This window comes from Micropterus dolomieu, linkage group LG06, assembly GCF_021292245.1.
Source record: "Micropterus dolomieu isolate WLL.071019.BEF.003 ecotype Adirondacks linkage group LG06, ASM2129224v1, whole genome shotgun sequence".
NCBI lineage: Eukaryota > Metazoa > Chordata > Actinopteri > Centrarchiformes > Centrarchidae > Micropterus > Micropterus dolomieu.
Window position 1 is genome coordinate 14,764,651 of NC_060155.1, and position 24,035 is coordinate 14,788,685.

The 24,035-nt window shown below is 41.2% G+C and overlaps 1 long non-coding RNA gene across 1 annotated transcript in view; it reads left to right on the plus strand.

The window, feature by feature from the left end:
• LOC123971924 overlaps positions 1 to 24,035 on the plus strand; it is a 49,435-nt gene that overhangs the window by 14,684 nt on the left and 10,716 nt on the right. The window contains exon 2 of the long non-coding RNA XR_006825333.1: positions 9,666 to 9,741. This is a non-coding gene — a long non-coding RNA (uncharacterized LOC123971924). The remainder of the gene's footprint in view (positions 1 to 9,665; positions 9,742 to 24,035) is intronic.

Genomic DNA, 24,035 nt, shown 5'->3' on the forward strand with positions numbered 1-24,035 from the left:
TAACACACAGGCAGAGAAAGAGACAGGCCTTCTCAGATTCTCCTGCTAATGTTCTGCATGTTGTCTGGAAGCAACCAGAAAAAAAAGATCAGGGCTCTTTGAAATGTTAAATATAATCTCAGACATAAAACAATAAAGGTCTTCTCTAATCCTCAGCCAAACAGAGTGGTTATCAGGCTAAAAATAGTGCATGAGCAGTGTAGGGAGTAAACAGTATGTGGCTGAGGCATATGCAAAACTGATTCAGGTGAAACATCTTTGTTCTGCCAGCTATGATTTTATGTTTGAACAATACATTATAATAATGTGTTAGGGTCAACTGCAGATTCACTTTGACTTATCCAGAAATATTGAGAGAGTGAAGATTTGAGTACACTGTGTTTTAAAAAAATAAGTGAAAATCAGGTTGAAAACAAATACAAAAAATGTTGCTCAGTGTGGAAAATGGATATTTGATCTTTTTTTACTTCGATGTGTTAAAGGATAACGTTTTATCCCACATATTTTTGTCTATGTGACTAATTAGGACAAAATGTTTTGAAATTGGTCCAGTATTGAGCGAGCGTGTTACAGTCAGCAGCAGTGAGACAAGGCTGCAACGTAGTCTTTGTGGGCAATTGTGCCCATTAAAATATGTCCACTAAAGTGATGGTTTTTGAGTAACCAGAAACAGTCACTAGATCGCTCTCATCAAAGCCACCAGACTCCCTTAAAGAAAATGGCTATTTTACCTCTCTGGTCTACCACTGTCTCAATTGGTTAGTTTGTGTTATTGTCTGACCTTGGTGTTTTAACACTTTAAAACACCAAAGTCACACAATAACACAAACAAACAAAAGCAGCAAATTGACACAATAACACAAACAAACTAACCGACCGAGGCAGCAGTAGACCAGCAACTCCTGTGTTCTGCTAGATAAAATGACTGTTTATATCAATGGAGTTTGGTGGCTTTTGGTGGTCTATCTCTGTAGGGATCCTTTCCATAATGTCGTCAGGCACTTGTAACAACAATCTGAGCCTGTCAGTGGCAAAATAGTCACATAGACACAAAAACATGGGAAAATATGGTCCAGGTTGAAAAATATCAAAGTCACCCTTTAAAATTATTGAATATGTTAGAGAACGTTCTAAAATGTTGTAGCCTCATACTATATGTTTTGTACTTGTATTATAATTCTTTTGTAAATGTTTAAATTCACTAAGAGTAAATATTTTGTAAATTGTATTATTCACAGGATGATGATAATGTTTTGTATAGTTGTTATCTAAGGTTAGGTATGGGTAACTATGGTACTATGGGTAACTGCCTTAGACCAAATAGATGAAAACGTATGTTGAATAAAGCGTAGTGTACTGGAGATGAGTTGTGCTTTAATTCTGATGCATTTGCATTCACACAGCTCACACTGGTCTGCACCTCACTGTGGGTGTTCTCATATTTAAACACTCGGGGTTCCTGAATAAGTAAAAATGATCCAACAATCGCAAAAGAGAAAGCAGAGATTAGAGGAAAGTCTTAGAAAATAAACATAACTTTGTGAACAGAAATGTGGTTTTCCCACTTTTCTCTCCTAGTAAACCTTTCCGACCCTTCTGACTTATCTTGCACCCCCCTGTAGGGGTCTCGCTCACCAGGTTAGGAAACACTTTATTAGAACCCCCTTCAAACTTGTTTGCATTCCGAGTGTGGTTGACATATTTGAATAAATATGCCGTGGGGCTGCTGACCTGTCCAACTAACTCACTGAACAGAGCACCAACTTTTTTTCTCACAGTGAAAAGGTTTACACATGCAGGACAAGTTTGTTTTCCCAAAGAATCATAAATCATAAACCACACATCACCCCGTGGTTTCAAAGCAAAAGATCCAGCAGCGCTGACTGCGGCTGAATATGCTGAAGTACAGTACAATGAAAATTTACAGTGTCTCCCTCCATTCATAGTGATGAATGGCCCCTCTCTCTTTGTCAAAACAACAAAGCATGCAAGGACAAAAGGCTTTGATGATGAGTAATTGTTTTTTAGCTTGAATATGTACACCTTTGTGTGTGCAGAGTATTTCTGTCAATGTGAGATATTTGGCTCACTTTTCTCTTTATAATCCCTCTTCATAACGCACATAAAGCTTAATGTGCTGCCAAGGTGATGCATGAAGGTGGGTGTCCTCGGAATAATTTGATGGAGCAACAGTATCGGAGTGGTTGTTTCCTTTCTCCTTGCATCTGATGTGTATGTAGATAGAACATCTTGACCTCATGACTTCTATCACTGAGAGCCTTTCAGAGGCATTGTAGCTATGGCAAATTAGTGGGATTGCAGCTCAGATGAGAAAATAGAGGGATTTATCCGTGCAGCATGTACCTTGCGTGACAGCCACTTACTCAGAGTGCATGTAGTAATGTTGTTTGCTTAGCTCTTCGGGACAAAATGTTGTGATCCCACACAAATCTGTCCAAATCAAATCTCATGCAGGCTTATTTTGTGTGTTATCTTTCTCCTCTCATCCTTTTGTTGACAAATTGTATAATAAAATATGACAGTTTGCGCATAGGCCATGGAAGTTATTGAATTGTTAGCTTATTTTGGAGATTAATCTGGGCGAACATATTCCTTATGGCGTTGTGACACAGCATGGCCACTAATGACATGATTTATCCCTCTAATACAACACTAACTCTGGTTTGGGAATTCCTCACACCGGTTGTCATATTACACACCATGTGATTAATATTTACCATTCAGGGCACTCATGAACGCCCTGAAAAAATCACGCAAACAAATCTGACTGTGCCTCACAACAAATGGCCATACTGTATGCAATTCAGCATCATTAAATCCCCCAGCGGCGCACAAACACTTCCACAATACAAAACACATTTGTGAGTGTGAGATGTTTTTGTGAGTTTTCCTTACTCTGGACTTTTTCTAATATAGACAAGAAATAGTCATTTTAATAGTCACACCTTTTATCTCCCAACAGCCAATCTTCTTATCTGCAAAAAATGGTTTAGAGAGGATGTTTCACTATCTGCCAGGCGCCAGAGAAAGATGAAGACGCATAATTCAAATTTAATATACAGATATGTGGATGTATACACCACCTCATGCACAGCCTGCATGCAGTCTGACTGTACACACTGTTTTCATGTACATTCTGAGGATGCTGCCCTGTTGGGGTCAACTGTAATTACTGTATTGATGTCAGCGGAGTGCTACATGGGAGCTGTGTGGAACTGCATGGCTGAAAGGCAATCCAACAGAAGTCACTCATGACCACAACCTGAGATAAAGTGGCTTGAAGTCTGAGACCTGCTCCTGAAAGCTGATTCAGTGCTGTGGGTCTTTGTAAAGGTGTGTCTGTTTGTGCACGCTCTTGTATGCCCACATTTGTGAGGTCTGATTTGAGTTTTAGACCTTGGCAGTAAGGACAATTTTGTAACTGAGAACATTTTGGCGGGTACTTATTTCTTCAATGAACTGTTTGAGGGTCATGGCTTGGTTTTAGGGTTATGGTCTAATATTTTTTTCTAATGTGTATTTGCTTCAATGGCCTGGATAAGTGACCTCCTGGAGTCTTAGCTGGTTGCCCTGTAATCTCACAGTGACAACAAGACTCCCATTAGTCAGTTGCTCCCTCACAAGAAAAAGACCAAAACCAACAAGGAATTGATAATACTGACAAGAATTTTCTGTGTATTGTCTCACCACTGCACTGGGTGACTAGTGTTTCATTACAATGAACATATATTTGAGTCCATCCCACGTACACCATCCTGCAACCCGCAAATGCACAGTTACTCCTGTTTGAGTAACGTTTGCTGAAAACTACAGACCTTCAAAAACTACATAGTAAAAATGTGCTCGTGGTTGAGATGGGTTGTCAGGGCTTTCCATATGATTTGTTCACCATAACAAAAATGCAAAAAATCGTATTAATTACAGTTTCAAGGGAAAAAGGAAAACCTTGCAACAACAGGAGTGGGTCTCACTAAAAACCAGCCATCAAATAAAAAATGACATCATCAGAGCAAAACACAAATACAAAGAGAGACTTGAGCAGGAATTCAGTACCATGAACACCAAACAAGCTTTTCAAAAAGTAAGAACACTTACCGGATGTGATCCTAGATACAAACTAACCACAGTAACAGATCCATCATCTTTTGTTGAAGAGCTGAACACTACTCTTCTACTCATGGTTTGACACCATAGGAATGCAAGGCCCTACTGGCAAACCTTCCAGTCCTCGATCCTGCACTCTCTGCTCCTTTCACAGTGGAAGATGTGAGGCGGCAAGTGAGACGGTGCAAACCAGGCAAGGCTCCAGGACCGGACGGTTGAGAGACTGTGGCATGGAGCTCTCTCCCACTCTCCATTCCATCTTCTCCGAATCCTAAAGGACTGCCTCCAGACCCACCCTGTGGAAAACATCCACCATCATATCGGTGCCCAAGAAACCCTCAGAATTAAATCACTATCGGCCAGTTGCACTCAACTCAATAATGATGAAGTGTCTTGAAAAACTGGTACTCAACTCCATCTTTCCAATTCTCGGACCATAATTGGATCCTTTACAGTTTGCCTAAAGGGCCAAATGGGGGACAGAAGATGCAGTGGCATGCCTACTACAACACCTTGAATCACCTGGGAATTTCACCAGACACAATTCAGCATCACCAGATGATTAGTAAACTCCACCATCTCAACATTCCCTCAGTTGTCATTCACTGGGTATACAGCTTCCTCAGTGACAGACCATAAACAGTCAGTGGATTCTGTGACATCCTCCACCATCATCACAAACACCGGAGCCCCACATGGTTGTGTCCTGAGTACGTTTCTGTTCATCCTATGCACCAATGACTGCATCAGCCCCTCACCTGTTACCACATATGTCAAGTACTCTGATGACACTTCTTGATCTCCTTAACAGCTATCAAGACTCCATCTTTCACCTCAATCAACACACCCAACATCTACAGCACAGCCCAAAACGTCTCCCACAACCCACATGCATCAATAACAAAGCTGTTGAAAGGGTGGAGTGCTTCAGATACCTTGGACTCACTCTGGACAATAAACTGAAATTTGATCAACATACCAAAGTCACTTTCAAACGCTGCCAACAAAGACTTCCTGCCATCCGTAAACTCAAACTCACCTTTCGGTTGCTCCCCACCTTCTGCTGCTGCTCCACAAAAGCATAATTCTACCCATACCTCTTTACTGTTCAATCTGTTATTTCAACATACTCTCTGTGGCCAACAGGAACAAACTTACAAACTTACACGCATCACAAATAACGCCTCCAAAATAATTGGTCTCCCCACCCCCAACCTCTCTGAGCTCAACAGGAAAGCCATTTTACGGAAAGCACACATGATAGGTGCATAATAGGTGCTTTTTTACATATATTACCTGTATATCATATCCACCTTCAACATGTACATAATGAGAATAGTTTACTCTTGTACATTGTGAGCAATGTACAATCCTGAGTCAAATTCCTCGTATGTGTACACATACCTGGAAATAAAACTGATTCTGATTCTGATAGTACACAACATCAGTCATCCTCTCAACACATTCTTCAATCTGTTACCATCAGGTCGGAGATATAGATCCCTGGCCTGGAATCAGGCTCGCTATAGCAGGAGTTTTATCCCCTCTGCCATAGCACTACTCAACAAAAGTACTTGTTGAGTAGTGCTTGTGTTTGGATTGCTTGTCAATTTGTGTATAAAATGTACAGTATGTTGTTAGGTATGTTCATGTTGTTTATATGGTACAAGGTAATGTAGGTATAGATGGTGGAAACATATTTTCCTGAAAAGGACAATAAAGAATTGAATCTAATCTAAATCTAAATATAGAATATTTTCAGCCGTACCCTTTAATGTATTTTATCTATGTTCCTTTTTTTGCAAAGCAAAACAGTTCGAACATTTACAGTAATACTGCACTTTTGGCTTTGTAGTTGTTGCTCCTCTCAGTTACAAGTAGATTTTTGGAAAGTAGCTCGCCCTCTAAAGTGGTCCTCACTATGTCAAGCACTACAAATGTATTTTAGAGGCACCACATGGCCATGATTCTGCAGATAACTGTGTTAAGTAATTCCAGGCCAAGCAGAGGGGTGGAAATGAATGTCAAGGGCAGGGGGAATTGCTGCTGTGGTCTCTATTCAGACTTGTGTCACTCCAGCCTCATGTCAGCCCTTCAGCAGCCCACACATCATTAAGTGGAGGAGGTCTTTTAAGCTGATGGTACTGCTTCCCTTGGTCTTTTAGATCATTATCACTACAGGGCTTGGCTTTCCACATGCTGCCAGTGTCCCCCAAAGCTTACACTTCCAGCCCCTGAGATCCTCAGGTCCATTAAATCTGTGGCGCTCAGAACACAGATTTATTTATCGCCCCACGGCTCATGCGGTCAACTTTGTTAATATTTTAATGTGGAAAGGGGAAGGCCAACTGGGAGAGAAATTGGATTTCCGGCAAGAAGTCTATGATTTATTCTGTGTCTAGATTGCTGTTTTAGAAGGGGTGAAGGAATAAATAAGTCATATGCCAATACATGAAGCCCATTTAGAAATAAACTCACTTTAGCAGACATTTTGGGTTCTTTCCCTGTCAGTATTAAAATTGTAGGAACTTCTGATGCTTCCTATAATGGCTGAAATCACAAAATCTTGATAAATCAAGTCAAAGATTTTTTTAACAGATATAAAAAGCAATTGCCGCTGCAAAAATCTTAAATTGAGCTACATCCTGCCATGCCAGATATTTACCTTCATCTAAATAAAGTGCTTATAGACCACAAGGAAACAAGATCTGAAAAGCAGCACAGGATTCACAGCGCTGTCACATATCACCTCACAGGAAGTGCTTTTTAACACTGATGCATTGTCAGCTGATTTCTTCCTATGAAGACATAAATCAGTATAGATAATCATTCAGCTGATATGAAGATACAAAGGGCACAGTCATTATAAATTAAGTTTTCTAGGGGATATAGTGACCATTACCATTATTGTGACCACAGTTCTGCCCTATACGTTTTGCCCTTGTTTCCAGAGAAACTATGGAAACCAATAAACCACAAACCAATAAAGGAATGGTTTGATTTGTGATTTTAGCAGATTTTTTCTTAATTGTCAAGCAGAGAGAGAATCATTCACTTATATACACAAATATTTAAAATTTGCTTTTGCTCCAACCGTAGGTCACAAGTCTAGTTTTGGAGCGTTTTAGGTTTCCAATCTATTTACCACATGATTGCTAAAGTGATGCCATGATGGTCACCTGAAAGTTGTGCTTCATTCATAATGCAGGATGCCTGTCTGTTGTGATACAACTATAAAGCTGGGTCACAAACAGGGACAGAGAAAGACAAAAAGAAAGGAGCGCCATATTTGTTATCCAGATTTCCCTCATTCATCCTCCCCTACTCCATTTCATGTGGCTGATTTCCAATTTATTTGGGTTCAGAGAAACTCAGTTCCTGGTCTAAATCCTCTACTCTACTTGAGCATTCCCACAACAGTATAACAACTGTAATTGGTCTCCTGTGGCTTTAGAGACCCTTGCCTGTTCTTCCATTAACACCACCACAGAGCTGCCTGGCTGCTGTCCATGGTGCTGATCTGTAAATGATGGCTTTCTAATGGAAGATGCCTCCATGCTGCTCAGCCCTCTGTCACAAACACTAGTTTATACTTTCTTCTGTCGTGTGTGATTGCTTTTCTGGAAAACACAAAGGCATGCTACAAAACCATCATAAAATGTCCTTTTGAAGTTATAAAATTGGAGAAAGCAAGCTTCACCTGAAGGTGATGCACTAACAGGGCTAACAAAAACGACTGTGGCATGGTTTTCACATTTGAACAAAATAAAACAAACACTGGCATCAGTTTTGAATTATTTTGTGTGAATACAACGTGTGAATTCAAATGAATTTGTAATGGGAACTTGGACGTTACTACTGTCTCCATATAAATATCCAACAAAGAGTACAAAATGTGCCTGTTTTTTTGCGTGTCTTCTTTATTATGTGCCTTAAAGGGGAGGGGATATGAATGCATTCTGTGTTGCCTTACTATTTCGCCAACACAGCCCAATAGGGAATTGGGAATATCTAAACTGCGTGTCTTTGAGTATTATATACTCTATTTGTACTGTTCAATTATTTATGGCCTAACACCAATGCAATGCGGCAAAATAACAGCAAGAAAGAAAGTTGGGGTCTCCACAGAGAGCAGTATCAAGGTTTTTACTGACCACTGACTGTAGTCAGTCATGTACCTCGGAGTGATTTGAGCTGACAAGTCTGCAGAAGAAACGCAAGTGGAAAGAAAAGTGCTTCCCCTCTAAGGATTTAGACAAATATCCTTAACTAAATATCAATCATATTTTTCTTGTTAACCAAAAAAAGTCTGTCCTTTGTTCCGTCTAATTAACTGCAGCTGAAGTTAGAGAAAACTCCCTAGCCCCGGATCATTAGTATTTGCATAGTGCGCCGCCACTTTGCTCCCTGTGGTTTCACTAAATTCCCACTTTACTCTCTGTAATGAACTCTTACCTCATTAGGCCTATGGAAAAATATTAACCGCTGAGGGGCCAGAGGGTGACATAGTTTCGACTTTGATCACTATCCAAATCTAAAAGCTTGTAATTGCTGGCTCGATATGAAAGCTTCCGCCCTGAAACAGCGGCAAGAGGCAAAAGACGCACGGGGTCACGCTGTTGTCCAGCTTATAACGCGATCAGAGACACAAATAATTCACAAACGAGGTGAAAAAAGCAGACTCTATAGGCTAAACCCCTCCAGATAAGCAAAAGCTATGCGATGCTGGTCTGAACTGATTCTGTTTGCCCCTGCGCCCCACAAAAGCGACCTTAACTTGTCACGACCCATTCTCGATGTGTTCTGACATGCCAAAAGAGGCGTGAATGTTTCACCAAAAGGTGCAGATGAGGCTGCCAATACTGACTCATATTCAACTAAGTGGATTCAAACTGCAAAGTTAAAAGTGGACACTTTGAGGACAGCAGTGGCCGCTCACTCACAGAGACACATATGCAATTTGCTGATAAAGCGTCAGCTTCGCTTCTTCCTTTCTCCTTTTCTTTGTTAATGCACGTCCTAATTAGGAACACCAAACTGGCCGTGGATCAGCTTACATTAAGCTCTGCACAAACCTATAAAAGAAACTTAATTTTCTGACTGTAAATCGCCGAGTGACTTGTCATTGTGAGGAAACTTTCTGCTGATCATCTGTCTCACTGGGTGTCGCAGGTAGAAAGGGCACACTGTACAGCCATATGAATGCTGCGCATATAAATCCTTTGATTCACCATTGCACTGCACTTTCAAATAGCATTAGCCTGCCACAGGTGGGTGGCGTTTCACCTCACATGTTGCGGGAATAACTGGAGCTCAACCGCATGCAATTACCAGTGAGAAAATGTGGGGCTTCAAGAAAAAAAGACGCAGATATTCACGTGTTTATTGGCTATGTGCGCGCGCGCGCGCGCGCGCGAGGGCTTACGTGCACTTGTGCGAGACAGACATAGAGGGAGAGAGTAGGAGAGAGAGAGAGAGAGAGAGAGAGAGATCAAAGTTGGTTGTTCAATCGGCTTCAGGTGAATATTTTTGTATTGCAGACTATTGCTATATGGGACCATGAACTCATCAGCAGGTGCAGGAAACTACCGCAGGGGGACCACCAAGGGAGAGAAGGTAATTCGTGTTTTAAGCCTCCCCTTTCCACTCGCTTGCTTACATTTAGCCGGCATATCTTTTCTAACCATTAGGCTTAAAATTTACCGTCGCCAATCGGCACAGCGTTGGGGAAGTTGAAAGGCGCACTGAGGCGCGAGAAGACGATGCTATTTTCTTTGGTGTGGACTCAGCAGAGGAAAAAGAAGACGATCAGAGTCGTGTTACGTGTTGAGGTGCTGCTGTCTTCTTATATCTTTATTTTATACTTTGGGTACCTTTTCCAGATCAGACTCTGAGTTCTGTTGTTTACAGAACATATGTTAGTTTTACATGTCACTTCAGCATCATATTCAGTAAAATTATTTGACCATAGCTTACTTATTTATTTAAGTTCAGATTCACATATATCAGAATCGTGTGTCTCTGTTTTGCAACAAATCGCTCTGCTGGTATAGGCTCTCCATGAAAATGTCCACTTGCTTTTAGTAGTTAGCTCAAATCACCAAATCATCAAATCAAGTTCATGGCCTAAATGGGGTGTCTGTTCACAGTTTCTCCTGTCAAGCCAAATTAGACTGCCCTGAGTCTGGTTAACATTTTCTTTCGCCTTACAACTCTCAACTTTTACTCTGTACATCTGTGCCAGATTGTGTCTCACCTGCTTCGATGTTCTCACAAAGAAAAACACAAATCAACTCATAGGGAGGTTTAAAATCAGGTCTGTAAAGTAATGCCCGAGCAATAGCACTCCCATAATGCCATTTCCGAGCAACACTCACAGAAAATATCCAGAGTTAACTTGAATTACACAGGCAGACGCATCGATTGCGGTTTCAATAAGGGATAAAAATACGTTGACACATGAATCAGTTTCCCTGGGTGTTGTACTGGAGGAGATGTGGAGTATAAAATGGTAACAAGTCTCTCTGCCTCTAGGGGGCATGTGATCCCCCAAAAACGTTTCTGATCAGAAGCTGTAGTATAGGCTATTTTGGGGTGTTTCTGTAAGCTCAATGAGTGCCATGTGCAGATTTCACTTGTTAAAAATATATTCTTTTTAGTTTAAAGGTAAATATTTCTCACCTCTCATTTGTCCCCATCTGTTCACTAAATTAAATTAGTCACATTTAGTTAGATCTCAGTTCTGCACATTTTGTTGGTGATAATAGTATGCCATTTTGTCAAATGTGGATCTGTGGCTGCTTTCTGTGGCTCTCTCTCACCTGTCAGTGTTAATGGACTGACATGGATTAGACTTAATTGACTCTTGACATCATTCCATGCTGGAGTTAGTTTGCCCTCTGCTGGAGGCAAAAACCCACACACACTGACTCAAGATCAAGCTTCCTTGCCAAGTCTTTCCTTTTTGTCAGGACCTTGAGGGATTGTTCTGTTATTACTAAGGCATCACAAACTTCCAGTCAGTTTCTTTCAAACGAATTTCCACCACTGCGATGAGAAGCTATACCTCTCTACATTTCATATTTCTGCTGACACCACTTGCAGCACGATGCTATGAAAGCCCAAATGTCCTGAGCGCTAAAGTTTCTGTAACCAAAGTTTGACTCTTTAAGGACTCCCAGGCACAGCCTATTAAATTCTACCATAATCTCTAGCCTATTTGCATAGAAAAGAAATCATTATGTCTGCCTGTGGATATCCGAGCTGCCCTCCCTTCTCAGAGGATAAAGCAAATTTGGAGAAAATGCAGACATGTCTTCACTAAATCTCATTACCCCTGATTTGGTTATTATGATCCTGCACTGAGGAGCATGAGAGAGCTCTGATTTATTGGGACTTACTAGCTGAATCTACATGGATATATTCATATGCATCATTTTCTTTTTGTTCTTTTCTTCCTGACCCCTTTCCCCCCTGCTGTCTTTTCTTTCTCTAAATGTATTTTGTAATTGCAGCAATCATCAGCATTTTCTTTGTTACAATATTAACTTTGAGTCGGAGCCAGGAGTAAACCAGCTGCTCTTCACAGAAAAGTGTTAAAATGAAAGGTTCTGGTCAACTTCAATTAAGCTGTTTCAAGATTTTAATCCCATCAATTATTTTACATATCACACCTCTTAAAGTAAGGACATTTATTTTAGAAGTTAATAGGTTTAGAAGTAAAAGTCTTGGTCATTTATAAAAGTTCATAAAGTGTCACCACATTACAGTGTTGATTATTGTTGTCCACGGCTATACTGCGTTAAGCTCTTTGCAGTGTTTGTTGTCAGTTTGTAAGCTGCTGTTGCTGCCACTGTTGTGAAGTGCTTTTGATGTTTTCTGTGGAGATTATTTCATGAATGGGCACAAATCCCAAAGTGCTCTGTAGAAACTAGGCTGTTACATGGACCCATGTGTTTGCTGCTCCTAGTATCTTGTAGTGTAGGACACTGCACATATTGTTGTAATGTCACAGAATCCGATTAACAACCTTTCATTGGTGCATCTTAAATCCACAATTTTAAATATATTTAAATCAGGTAGGAAGGTTACTCAGCGTCATTTAATCACATTTAGACATGTAACCGTTTGAATCACTGGAATCCATTAGCAACTCCTACACCCCTGTGCAGAACAACGGAACAGATCATATTTTGCCTTACGGTGCCTTGTCCTGGCCGCCTCTGGCATTGCACGTTGCCTGATGTTTTTGAGGCCAGCACCCTTCTACAGAGTCTAGACTTTCATCATTTGCATTTACTGAGGGGCAGCTAGTCAGCTGACTGTGCTCTCTGTTTCTAAGGTACCGATGGTATTGTTTCACTCTCTGCAAAAATATCCACGTTGCAGTTACTGTCTCAAATGTTCAGTCGCACAGTTGTTAAAATATATTTACAAATTTGCCTGTGGGGCCATGTTACGTGTTGTGTTGTTATAAGTGAAGTACATTTTGTGCATTGTTAGGGAACATGATCATACCTTTTGTGTGTTTGATAAGGTTACTTTTGAGTGAATCTGAATCAGAACCATTTGAAAGTGTGTGTCAAGGATTTACTGGCACCCTGAGCTGAATGTTAAGGTTCCCTGGAGGAGAATCGTACGGACAAACTTAAACTGAAAAGATTTGTATGCAGCAGGAATGTATGGATGAAATGCCTTTCAGAAGCATTCTGTATTCATCTAGTGAGCCTCTGTATTTCAGTATTGAACTATTGTACTTTGAATCGCCTCTGTATTTCAACAATGAATCATTGTACTTTGAACCTTCTGCTTAAAATGTTTGTGTTGCTGCCTGCAGCCACTATTAGCTATTACAAAATGACTTTCATTTCCCTGATGTGCACATACTCTCACTTACTACGAGCAGGTTTAACTACTATCTGTTTATTTTATTCAATGGCCGAATTGAGAGTGATAATGCAGTGGCGAACAATAGCACTTTGTCCAACGAAATGAAATTCGGAGCCAGAGGAACAACCAGGGACACACAGCAGCAAGGGACAACACCATTCAACAGCAGTCATTTGTCACCACTAACTGCTGTGCAGAGGGTCTGACTCGCTGGGGAAAGTTTGCTGTGGATGAGAACCATGTTTATGAAAGCTGTCCAGGTTTTGTGCCTCCTGGCCACCCTCAAGCACCTAAAGTTGGACACAATCATGCTTGTGCATTGATCCCTGGGGCGCAGGGTTCATCTGTACCTGCCACCTGTAACAGATGACCAGATACAGCGCTGTCTGTGGTGAAGCAGATAAAGACACATCATAGCCAGATATGCACGTATTCCCAGACTCATTACAATTCTGACAAACAGCAGTGTGTTTCTCTATTCATATCTTTGCACCACTGCCCTTCCCTGAGCTCAAAGACGAGCTGGTCTGAGAAGCATACCAAGTACAGCAGTGTGAATCTTTTGGATCCACTGGGAGGAGCAGTGGTGGAGGATGCTTGGGGCCTTTGAGTCGATTAGCCAGGGAAAGGTACTGTAGTCTGGCTGAAGGTCAAGACCAGAGCATCAGGACATAAAGGTTGGACGGCATCATGGGACATAAAGTTGGGAATTGAGTTTAGATTATACTTTCATGCTGCACAGTAGCAAACACGAAGAAACAGTAAGGTGCATTTCCACACACATACGCACATAATTACATAAATACTTTGAAATGTCCATTTGGGTGCAGACCTTAGTCTTATAGGGTTGTCAATAATCTTTGTAGCAGCGCTGAAAACATTGCTGCTCACAATAAAAGCAATAGGAACACACTGTTAGGGATGATTTTCTTCTTGCAACCCACATAGTGCTGTTTGGTATTTACCAGAATTACTTATTGGTCAGTTTATGATTTATCAAATTAATTCAGCAGCTGTAGACACCAGTTAGGCAGACACTCTCAGGTAAGCCAAAGCCTAAACTTATTATTTCATTATGTCTGTTGTATCTCGTGATAAATCCAGCTCTCCCTCTCTCTGGATTTGGAGAGCCACATGTGCTTTAGGCATTTCCCTTGAACATGCTGATGTGGGTGATTTTAAAAAGACATACTGCCATTGGGATTTTTTAGTTCTGATATAAACTAATATGACTCTTTCAGTTAGTCCGTGCCATCGATCGCTGACTTTATTAATGATCTTGTTTTTTCTGCATCAGCAATTAAAATGCTTTAATGGCAGCTCATGTTCTGCTAAATCAGCAGAAGGTGACAAATGGAAGAAATTAGTAAATTAGTGTAAGTGGTGTTGGCTAGTAAAAGTAAACAAGTAAAGAAATTCAAGCCATGCATTCTGTCAGTATGATAAAACACCACATCACATCACCTTTGTGCTTTACAGCAATAACGGCGCTGACCTTTTACACTAATTGCAATTTCAGTGACTTACTGTGAGCTAGCAATATTCAGAATCATAGGACTGTATGTAATGGCTGTAAATGTGACAAAAATGAATGTGGATGACGACCAATCAGGGACCCTGGGGAAATGTCACACCTCAAAATCTGCCTGTTAACAACAATGGCTGTAACTATACCCACCATGTCTTGTATTAACTCAAAGGACTTCCCCCCCCGGTACAGTCACCAGAGCAATTATTTTCTCAGATCTCCTGTGGTGTGAATGCAAATATGAACTTTAGCTCTTCTTTATCCTCTGTGTAGAGCATGGCTTTACATGATGATGATGGCCTGATTAACATGAAAAAAAAAATGTGCAGCTGTTCTCTTTTGTTCTCCTGTTTTTTTTTTTACTTTTAGCTTGTCTCACATTCTGTAATTATACTGCCTACCTTTAACTAAGTGCAGCTCTTTATCAACTGCTGATGTCACCTCGGGTTTGTGGTCTGTGTGCAAATCAAACATGTAAAATATGAGCTGAAGCCCGGCAGTCATTAGTGATAAACTGCTGCAGCTGCAGGGGAAAGACTCTTGCTTTAAACGGGTCCATGAGTCACGGCCAAAGTAATTCGGCTGACTTGAAATATAAGTAATTCTGAAGCGCCGTGAAACCTCAAACCAGTTCCTACCACAGGGTATAAAACATACCGCTGAAATAAGAACATAGGCATCTCAACTTTATTTTATTCACTTTTCCAATGAATACTTGGCAAGGTCGTATTAAAAGAGTGCAGATTTTGCTCATGAATGTTAAATTAGATACCAGCTTCCATAGCTGTGATGTGAAACCCGAGGCACTGTTCTGCAATGGGATGGCGCTTTAATGGCCTTGCACCACATACGTCTTCAGTGTTCACACCGCCTCAGCATTTTGATTTCACACACAAGCAAAATGCTGGACAGCAGTATCAATATGAGCCATGATTCAGCCCCTGAGTCCATATCTGACTCTGGACTGACTGTGGGTAGCCTTGTGATACAGTATTCTTGGAGCCCTCCGTGCACCATTTTAGTGAATGAGTTATGAATGCTTTGCTATACTGTGATGGTCTTCTCAAGGTTCTGTGCTTCTTTCCTCCGGCGTTTGTCATATTCGGTTGAGCAGATTAGATTAAGAAAGGAGAGGACGGTTTTGATTTTCAGTGAGAAATATGACTACTTCTAGTTTTATAAAAGCCACTTCATTCCCTCTTCCCCATGGCTCCACGCTGTGGTTTTGTTGAATAAACTGGTTACTCACTCTCAGGGATTCAATACACAAGGCACATACACATAAATATAGCAGCGGTGTGGCTTGTGCCAGGCTTCTGTCCTGTTAGCATGGCTCGATGGGTGTGTGTGTGATTGTGTGTGGGTGGAGAGCTTGTATTTTATGATGTGGAAGACAGGCAGCATAAATATTACTTGCGCTTAATCACAGCCCAGCTGCAAAGACGGCCAAATTGATCCATTTCTTGGTACTATGGGCACACACTCTGATTGGAAAAGCACACACCTACATGCACTTGAAAGGAAAAATGCCTAGCAGGCATTATTGGTGCTGATGTTTTGGCAAACACTTCAGTTTATTGTTTATATATACAGTATATGTACAGTACACTATTGAACTCTCTGCCTTCTTCGAGAATAGTCTCATTTTAGCGAAGTTTGTAAGAGAGAGAGCGAGCCGGAGAGGGAGGGAGTAAGGACGGGAGAGATAAGTAGCGTTTGGAGCAGCCTGAGCAGTGGAGATGCACCCCACCCCTCCTATCGCACCCCTTCACCCCCCTGTGGAGGCGATGCCAGTGTCTGTGTGATTGATTCACCCTGCAAGGAGAGAGGGAGGTGTTCTGGTCGGGCTCCTGGACCCCCGGGTCATCCTCTTCCTTAGCTGTAGGGGAGGGGGGCTTCTCAGACACCTCCAGCAGCCCCAACTTCACAGCACAAAGGTGTGAGCACAGCGAGGTGGGAAGGCAAGTGACACTTTTCACCATGTCTGTCCTCATAGCCACCCAGCTGAAGATAGACACCAGCACTCCTTTCAGAAGGGTAAGGGGCCTTTTTAGCATGCATGGCACGCTGTGGGGGACTGTCTGTGTTTATGGGTGAGTCTCCTGCTCCTGACAGAAAAGCCTGCTGGCTGTTTTTGATAGCAACCGGACAGGCAGAAAGGGAGCGGATGGTCCCGACGTCCCTTCTGATGATCTTGATGGGCAAACGTTCCCCGTTTTAATTTTCTTTCAAGTGCTGACTTCTAATGAGTAGTTGGTTACATATGCTGTGGAGAATACTTAGGGCCTCATTGTTATTCTTTGTGATGTGTTGCCATCTAATGACTTCACTGGGAGCTGGCCACCGTGGGGAAAAGTTGGATGGATGGACGTATGTATTGTTGTGTGAGATATCTGGATTTTCAGATGTTCAGTTTGCATTCCTTGCTGGCATGTTCTGAATTTGACCATTGTGTTTACTCTTTGTTTGTGTTAAAAAAAATCATTCAGGTGGCTTTGAGGTGAGATAATTGCTTAGCTTTGACTGAATGCTGACTTTATGTTGCTCTTGTAGTTGCATGCAAATGAGCTGCAAGGGAGATTGATAAAGAGTAGAAGTTTCTGATAACTTTTGTTGTTCTCAAGCCAATCTAAGCGCAGACACAATCTAACGGTAATTACTAGAGGTTCCACTCTAAACACAAATGCTTTGACATTTCTAAATGGTTTGGATGGTCTAAGAATGCATAGATGCACGTAGAACCATGTGGAATATTAAATGACCAAAGGGGTGTTACGGTGTATTTTGTAGCACCAGAAAAATCCTGCAACCAATAACTCAATGAAAAAAGAGCGGGAGAAGCATGGTGGTTTAGATTATGTCTCACGCCTCTCATTTGATAAGCTCCTTCACTTCATTCTACTCCTTTTATCAGTGCCTATTTTGCCACACACACTAATCTATCCACACAAACACACATGTGGCAATACATTCTTAATGACAAGCGCTCTTGTTCGATCCGCTACCTATCTCTCCCGTGCTTCCTTCCTTGCTTCTTTCTCCTCCTCATCTGCTGCTGCCACAATCCACAACTGTAGTCTGCTGCTCCCTTCAAACATAGCCACAGTCTATTATACCACATCCGCCAGCATTAAACTCTATTTCCTCTGTGACTTATCTGCTACAATTCCAATTTGGGCTCAGTACATAGCTTCCCTTCATCCGTAATTTACTAGAAGATTCAGCACTTATTCTCTGTAGAGGATGATAACATGCCATTTCCAACAGGCAACATGCTCAGCTGGTTTCAGCCCCAGAAAGTAGTTAACAAAGTTGAATTTTACTAAAACTGTGAAAAATGGATTTAGAGCAAGTTAGAATTGAGCACTTAGTAGAAGATTAACCATAATGTGAATTTATAGTTGGTATATAGTTAATTTTCATTAAAAAATAGAGCACGCACAGTGCGATCCACATGAGACTCAGTGTGTGTTTATGTTAGTTGCATTAGCATATTATCGGGAAAATGTGACCTGAACTGAATTCAACAACTGCTTTAGTGATTTGTGGAGGCTTTCTGCTATTGTGCAGCGGGTCACAATCGTAATAAAATGCCATGACTTGCAGCCCACAGTAATTGGATTCAGCGTCGTTACATGGCCTGAAATGAGCCAAGTGTTGTAATGGACTGTTACGGTGTAATTCAGTGATAAGAAATGTATTCCTAAGAACAATCCCATTGACTTTGGCCTTCAGTGAGACATAATTAAATTTTGATAAACACTGACAGAGGAAAATGTTTCTACTATATCCAGACATGTTCAATATAACATCCTGATGGGAATGGCGTCATCTAACACACACACTTTTTCAGCCTGACTTTTATTCTGTTAAGTCTGTCCAGTGCAACATAAAAGTGAAAGTCAATGGGTTTTGTCACTCCTATTGTTATTCCTCGCCTTTTTAGAACTAAAGTTTCCATAGATGGTGGTCTCTGGGGGATCTAAACAGGAAGTATAGTATATAGTATAGTCAGTTAGCTCCCGTTTTTTAGCCTGTATTTTTGAAATTTTGGTACATTGGCAAAGTGTGTCAAATTAGCTATTAGTAGTTACTCTTTGCAGTGTATCCATAGCTGGAAAGACAACTATGACTGCATAACTTACTTTGATACTGGAAAACACTTTAAATTTTAGGTATTCTCAAGGAACTTCTGGAGTTATCTATGATTTCTAAGCATGTGTTTGGATATCGGAGGTGATATCCTGGGAGTGTAAGTGTAGGTCGTGCGTCTGTGTCTGTGTGTTTATGTGTTCAGATGTGACTGGATTGTGACTCCAAGAAAGAATATGTTTTTTTTTACCACATAGTGCAGCGATTGGACGGGTTTTAAAGTACTGCTGCTGTTGACAGTTAAGTAGGCCAAATTACAATAACTAACTTTCAGTTGTTTTTAGATGTACCTGTTCCTTTCACCTCACAGAGTCTCTTTGCCTCCCATCTCTTCTAGCTCGCTTCAAAATTTGAAAAGCTGTGCTCTAAAGGGGAGCGTGATTTATGGTGTGTATCGGTGGAAGTCTGGTTCTGATAATTGGACATTTAAGTGAATTTATGATGATTTTTAATCAATGTGAGAGTAAACTATTTACGGCTCAGTAATGGACTGTCTTGTGGACAGCTGTAAGATAAAATATGTGTCCAGACCACAGCAAAGCAGGGATATGCAATCTGACACAGGCAGCAGGATGATAAAAAAAAAAAAACCTTGTTGCCATGGTTGGCTCAGCTCAGCATCAAGGGAAATCATTAGTGTCCAGCTAATACCAAATGGAAAATGGTGGAAAATTATGTGATTATGGTGGGCTGTAACTAAATCCATTTTGTTACATGCATGGAAAGAGAGGCGCAGTAATTTCCTTATTCAGCTGAGTGATGTTCAGAGGAAATTAGATATTACTGCACTCCCACCAGACACTGATTGATTGATCTGCTTGCTCTACCATTCAGTTAATTTGTGTGTCACTTTGTTGCGGTGCACAGCATGCAGATGGAAAAGTTAGGCTGTTGTGGCATTTCAGCTGATGCAAACACATGAATGTGTGCATCACAAGTGCATTGCATTATACATATTATACATCACATACAAATGATTGCATTGTGACAGAGGTAGGCCTCAAGCTAGTCCTCCCACTTAGCTCTGTTTTACATATTTTGAATATTATTAATAATCTTAAACGTGCTTCATGCTATTTTCTTGAGGTTTGATGACTTCTCGTAAAACTAAAACAAAAAAGAAAAGCGTTAAAAAGACTAATTTGTTCCAATTTACTACTTTTTTTCCCTAATTATTTCCCATGCTGCACAAAAGTTTGCTCTCCATTTCTGTTTCTCAGACTTCTAGGTTCCAGTTCAGTCTTTCTTGCTTAATGGATCTTTTATGCAGTGGTGGGATTTGACCTGCAGGCTGCCTCTGAGTATTCCAGCACTCTGGGGAACATGTGAACACTAGTATTTTTGGGATTATTGCATTTCAACAGTAAAGGGAAAGCAAATGACTTAATTCTGGCCTTTTATATAATAACATAACATCTGTGCATTTTAACTTTAATACTTTGGTAACTTTGGTGTATAAATTCTTCTCTGGAATCAAAAGTAAACTCACCGAGCTTATTGGCCAACAGAGTATGTTAAAGCCATCACTCGCAGCATCATAAAGTTCACAGAAACCTGACATATAACTACTTTGTCCCAAACAACTTTAAATAAGTTTTAACTTGTAATGGTTCCAGCAGCAACATTTGCTACCCACAGAGTTATTAGGTATGCCGCAGCTATCATCATAATTTTTGCTGCTATTACATGCCTGTCCAGATTTTCCCCTTTTATAAAGCAGAGCTTGACTGCAGTGATGTTTGTGAGAGCCGGGGAAAGGCATAGCTCCAGTCAGCTGCTGTATCTGCAAGGAGGCGATAGGGGAGTCAAGCTAAGCCCAGGCTCCCCAGCACGGTCCTGAGGGGAGCGTTAAAGCAGCCAGGCGGTTCACAATAGCTCCCCAACAACGTGAGGGAGATTGGAAGACATCTATCAGAGAGGCTGGGATGGATGTCAAATGACTCGGACCTATTTCCCCGGGGGTTCGCAGGCCCAGGAAAGGCATTTATGAACTAGAGAAACAAATGATGATAGGGACCAAGGTGAGCCTCTGTCTAAGAGGAAGCCGCTGGAAGCCCAGATGTTCAGCTCCACAGCATAAATGTCTGCAGCAAAAAGCACCAAGCAAAGTTGTAATTCAATTTGTTTGTGAATTATACTCTGAGTCAAATGGAAATTGATTCAAAGGAAGGGATTGGGGACTAACTTTAATTTGGCAGTAATGTCCTTCGTCCTTGCTTTTGAATGAATGTCCAAACATTTGAAATCAATATTCTTTATTCCAAATACAAATCCTATTATAGAGGTTACATTCATAATTCAAGTCATGAATCAATGAGCCTCCAGCAGTTCTTTCAGAACTAGAGATGAATCACCATTTGTATAAAAAAATGTAAACTCTTTGTTCAAAGTTGAATAAAAAAAAAACAATCTGCTGTTGTAGTCAGCCAGCTTTGAGTACTCTTTCCAAAAGATTACAAAATGAGGTTGATTTGACTTAATGGGAGATGCAAAACACAGGTCTTCAACTAAATGTGTGGGGGGGCTGTTTTGAGCCAGGGTTTAGTGCTGCTTTGAAGTTGTACCCCTGTGAGGATGACCTATTTCCCAGAAATACAGCTCAGCTCCAGTGCAGTTTGAGCTGTCATAGTGAGAGGCTGAGGGGTGTTCGCCTGTGGCATTCATGACAGGGATAGCAGAAATTTTAACACTTTGACTCAAGAGCCCCACCACCCCCACATATAAGCCAATATTCGGCATTTACCAGAAAGCTGCGTTACTTTGGCCTCTGTGAGCATTTCAAGCATGAAATCATTTGCAATGTAGTGTATGAGCTGAATAACACTTGTGGATGTGGACTGACTGAAAATATATGATAGAAGGAGGGAGACTGCATAAATTAAGAGGGGGAAGAGACACTTTCATGGTTTGAATTATTACTGTAGGATGGAATTTTAAGGAAAGTATTTATAAATCTAAATGCCTTGCATGTTGCTCAACTGCAGGGTAAAAACACTTGCTTATGAGTTTACTTTCCTGTTATTTTAGGAAAGTGGAAAAAATGTATAGGTGTATTGATGTCGATTCACTCAATTTTTAAGACATCAATTCTCTCAGAAATCGTGAGCAAAGCAAGAATGTCATTATAGGCTATATTATAGTGTTGTTTTGCACCTTATGTAGAGGTGTGTGGTCAGCCTGCCCTAATCTCTGTGCGCCACAGAGAGGCACTCGAGCTCCGTCTTGGGACCATTTGCAATCATTTGGGAGATAATTTTATGACCCCGTTCATGAAATCATAAATGAGTGCGACTTGTTAATCAGAGGTTTAAAAACTGAAGGTACATTCAATTGAAACGTGTGCAGTGTCGGTGCGTAAAACAGCGCCCAGAGAAGTGCAGTGACAGTAGCGCTACAGTAAAAGCTGCTCTCTGGTCACTTCTCATGCAGAGCGCGTCTGCGGAGAGGATCGCCGGGCTCTCTGCGTCCTTCACACTCTTCACGAGTGAGGACAGTCCACTCAAAAACAGAGCCGAAAGTGTCGAAACATTATCTGTTGCTCTTTTATTTTGTGGACAATCACCCTCAGTCTGGTGGGGCTCGAATATCTGATCGGAAACTCAACGCATCCGCCCGCTATCTCGCAGTAAGGAGGCATCAGGAAACTGAAGAGGGGAGACAACGTGTTGTGAATACAGATGAGAGCAACTATTGACACCTTCAGCCCACCAGTCTGCTGCGCGCCTGGACAAAGCTAAAAAGAACATCGGCGCGAAAGGATTCGGCTTTATATCGGTCATCAATTCAGGTTGTGAGTCATCCACTATCCATAGATGCTTATTTAGGCTACTAGCTCGGTGTCTTCACCTTATCTTTTTGCTCCATCCCGGAGGTGAAAACTGGCTGCCTGCCATCGGTTCTCCTCGAAGCGCACAGAAAACCAATAGATCTGCTCAAAAATCCGAATCAGGCGAGACCCGTCTGTGGCTCTGACATGCTGTAAGTTGTTTTATCTGAACTGGACCTATATTATGGCTTCGCTGTATCAGAGATTCAACGGGAAGATCAATACGACCAATTCCTTCCCGCACCCACCTGAGGCCAGCCACCTTCTCGGTGGACAGGTTGCAGACGAGGAAAACGCAGCGAAGACCCCTCAGCAACTCGTCGACGGCAGACCTCACGTCCAGTACCGCAAAAAATGCTTGAAGGAGGATGAGCATGTAAGACAATCATACTTTATATGCAAACATAATCCCCCCTTATGAGTTTAGATAATTCCCATTCAAAGAGACACACACTGGGGCAAACGTATGCACACAGAGTAAATCCCTGGAGATATAGAAGCTCACTTTACAGGGTGGTCAACAAAAGTTTTATTAAAACGTTGCTTTTTTATTCTATGGCAGCTGCCCTCTTGCTTGAATTTGTTGTGTTGTGTTTGGTTGCACTGTTATCTTTTACAAGCTGTTTTTATGCCAAGCTTTCTTCAGATGCTGTTGGATAAACACATAGGAGGGCCTGTCAAAGCTGCCATGGTCACTGCATGTGCCTTTTTGTCTAGGTGATAAATGCCATCTTGATTTTATTTTTTTTTTTGAGAACATCCACATCATTGGCAGGTGTCTGGCATATGATGATGAAGATGAATATGATGTGAAAATCATCACTGTCTGATGTGATTCTATAGTTTGTGTGTGTGTGTGTGTTTGTAGGGAGAGGCTGTGCTTTCCTCTGGCGCTGTCCGTGGTACTGAAATCTCAACAAACATCACAAGGTGCTATTGGTAAACATGGATGTAGTCTATGATGTCAGCCACAGTGTTTTAAATGATCATTTTAAAGCTTTGATTTGGGGTTTTATGCTTGTCAGTTACTGTACTGGGACCAGAAAATCTAAATCTAGTCAAAGGTCCGTTAGGCCTTTTGGATGAGTTGCGGAATTGTCTTAAAGACCAACGCTAGTAACCTTTGACCTATGCTAGTTATTCAGTTTGTATTTTGATAGATTAGATGCTCTTTTTGGACAGAAAGCCTATCCAGTTTGAACTGTTTTTTAGCTACTATCAAGCAACAATGACGAGATCTGTAACATAAAACATCCATGCTTTAGCTTTACTTCTCAGTGATGGCGACTGTCACTTGGTTTGGTTCATGCTGTTTTGTCATGTTGTCTGTGAAGATTCTCAGTCAACCAGGTCATAGTTATCCAACAAACGTTAAAGTCAAGGGTAACTGGACTTGTTTGAAGATACTGGAAGATATTTCGTCCCTCATCCAAGGGACTTCTTCAGTTCTGACTGACTGGTAGGGAAACTCAGCTATTTAACCTCAGTGGGGTCGTTTGCCAGGATCGTCGATAC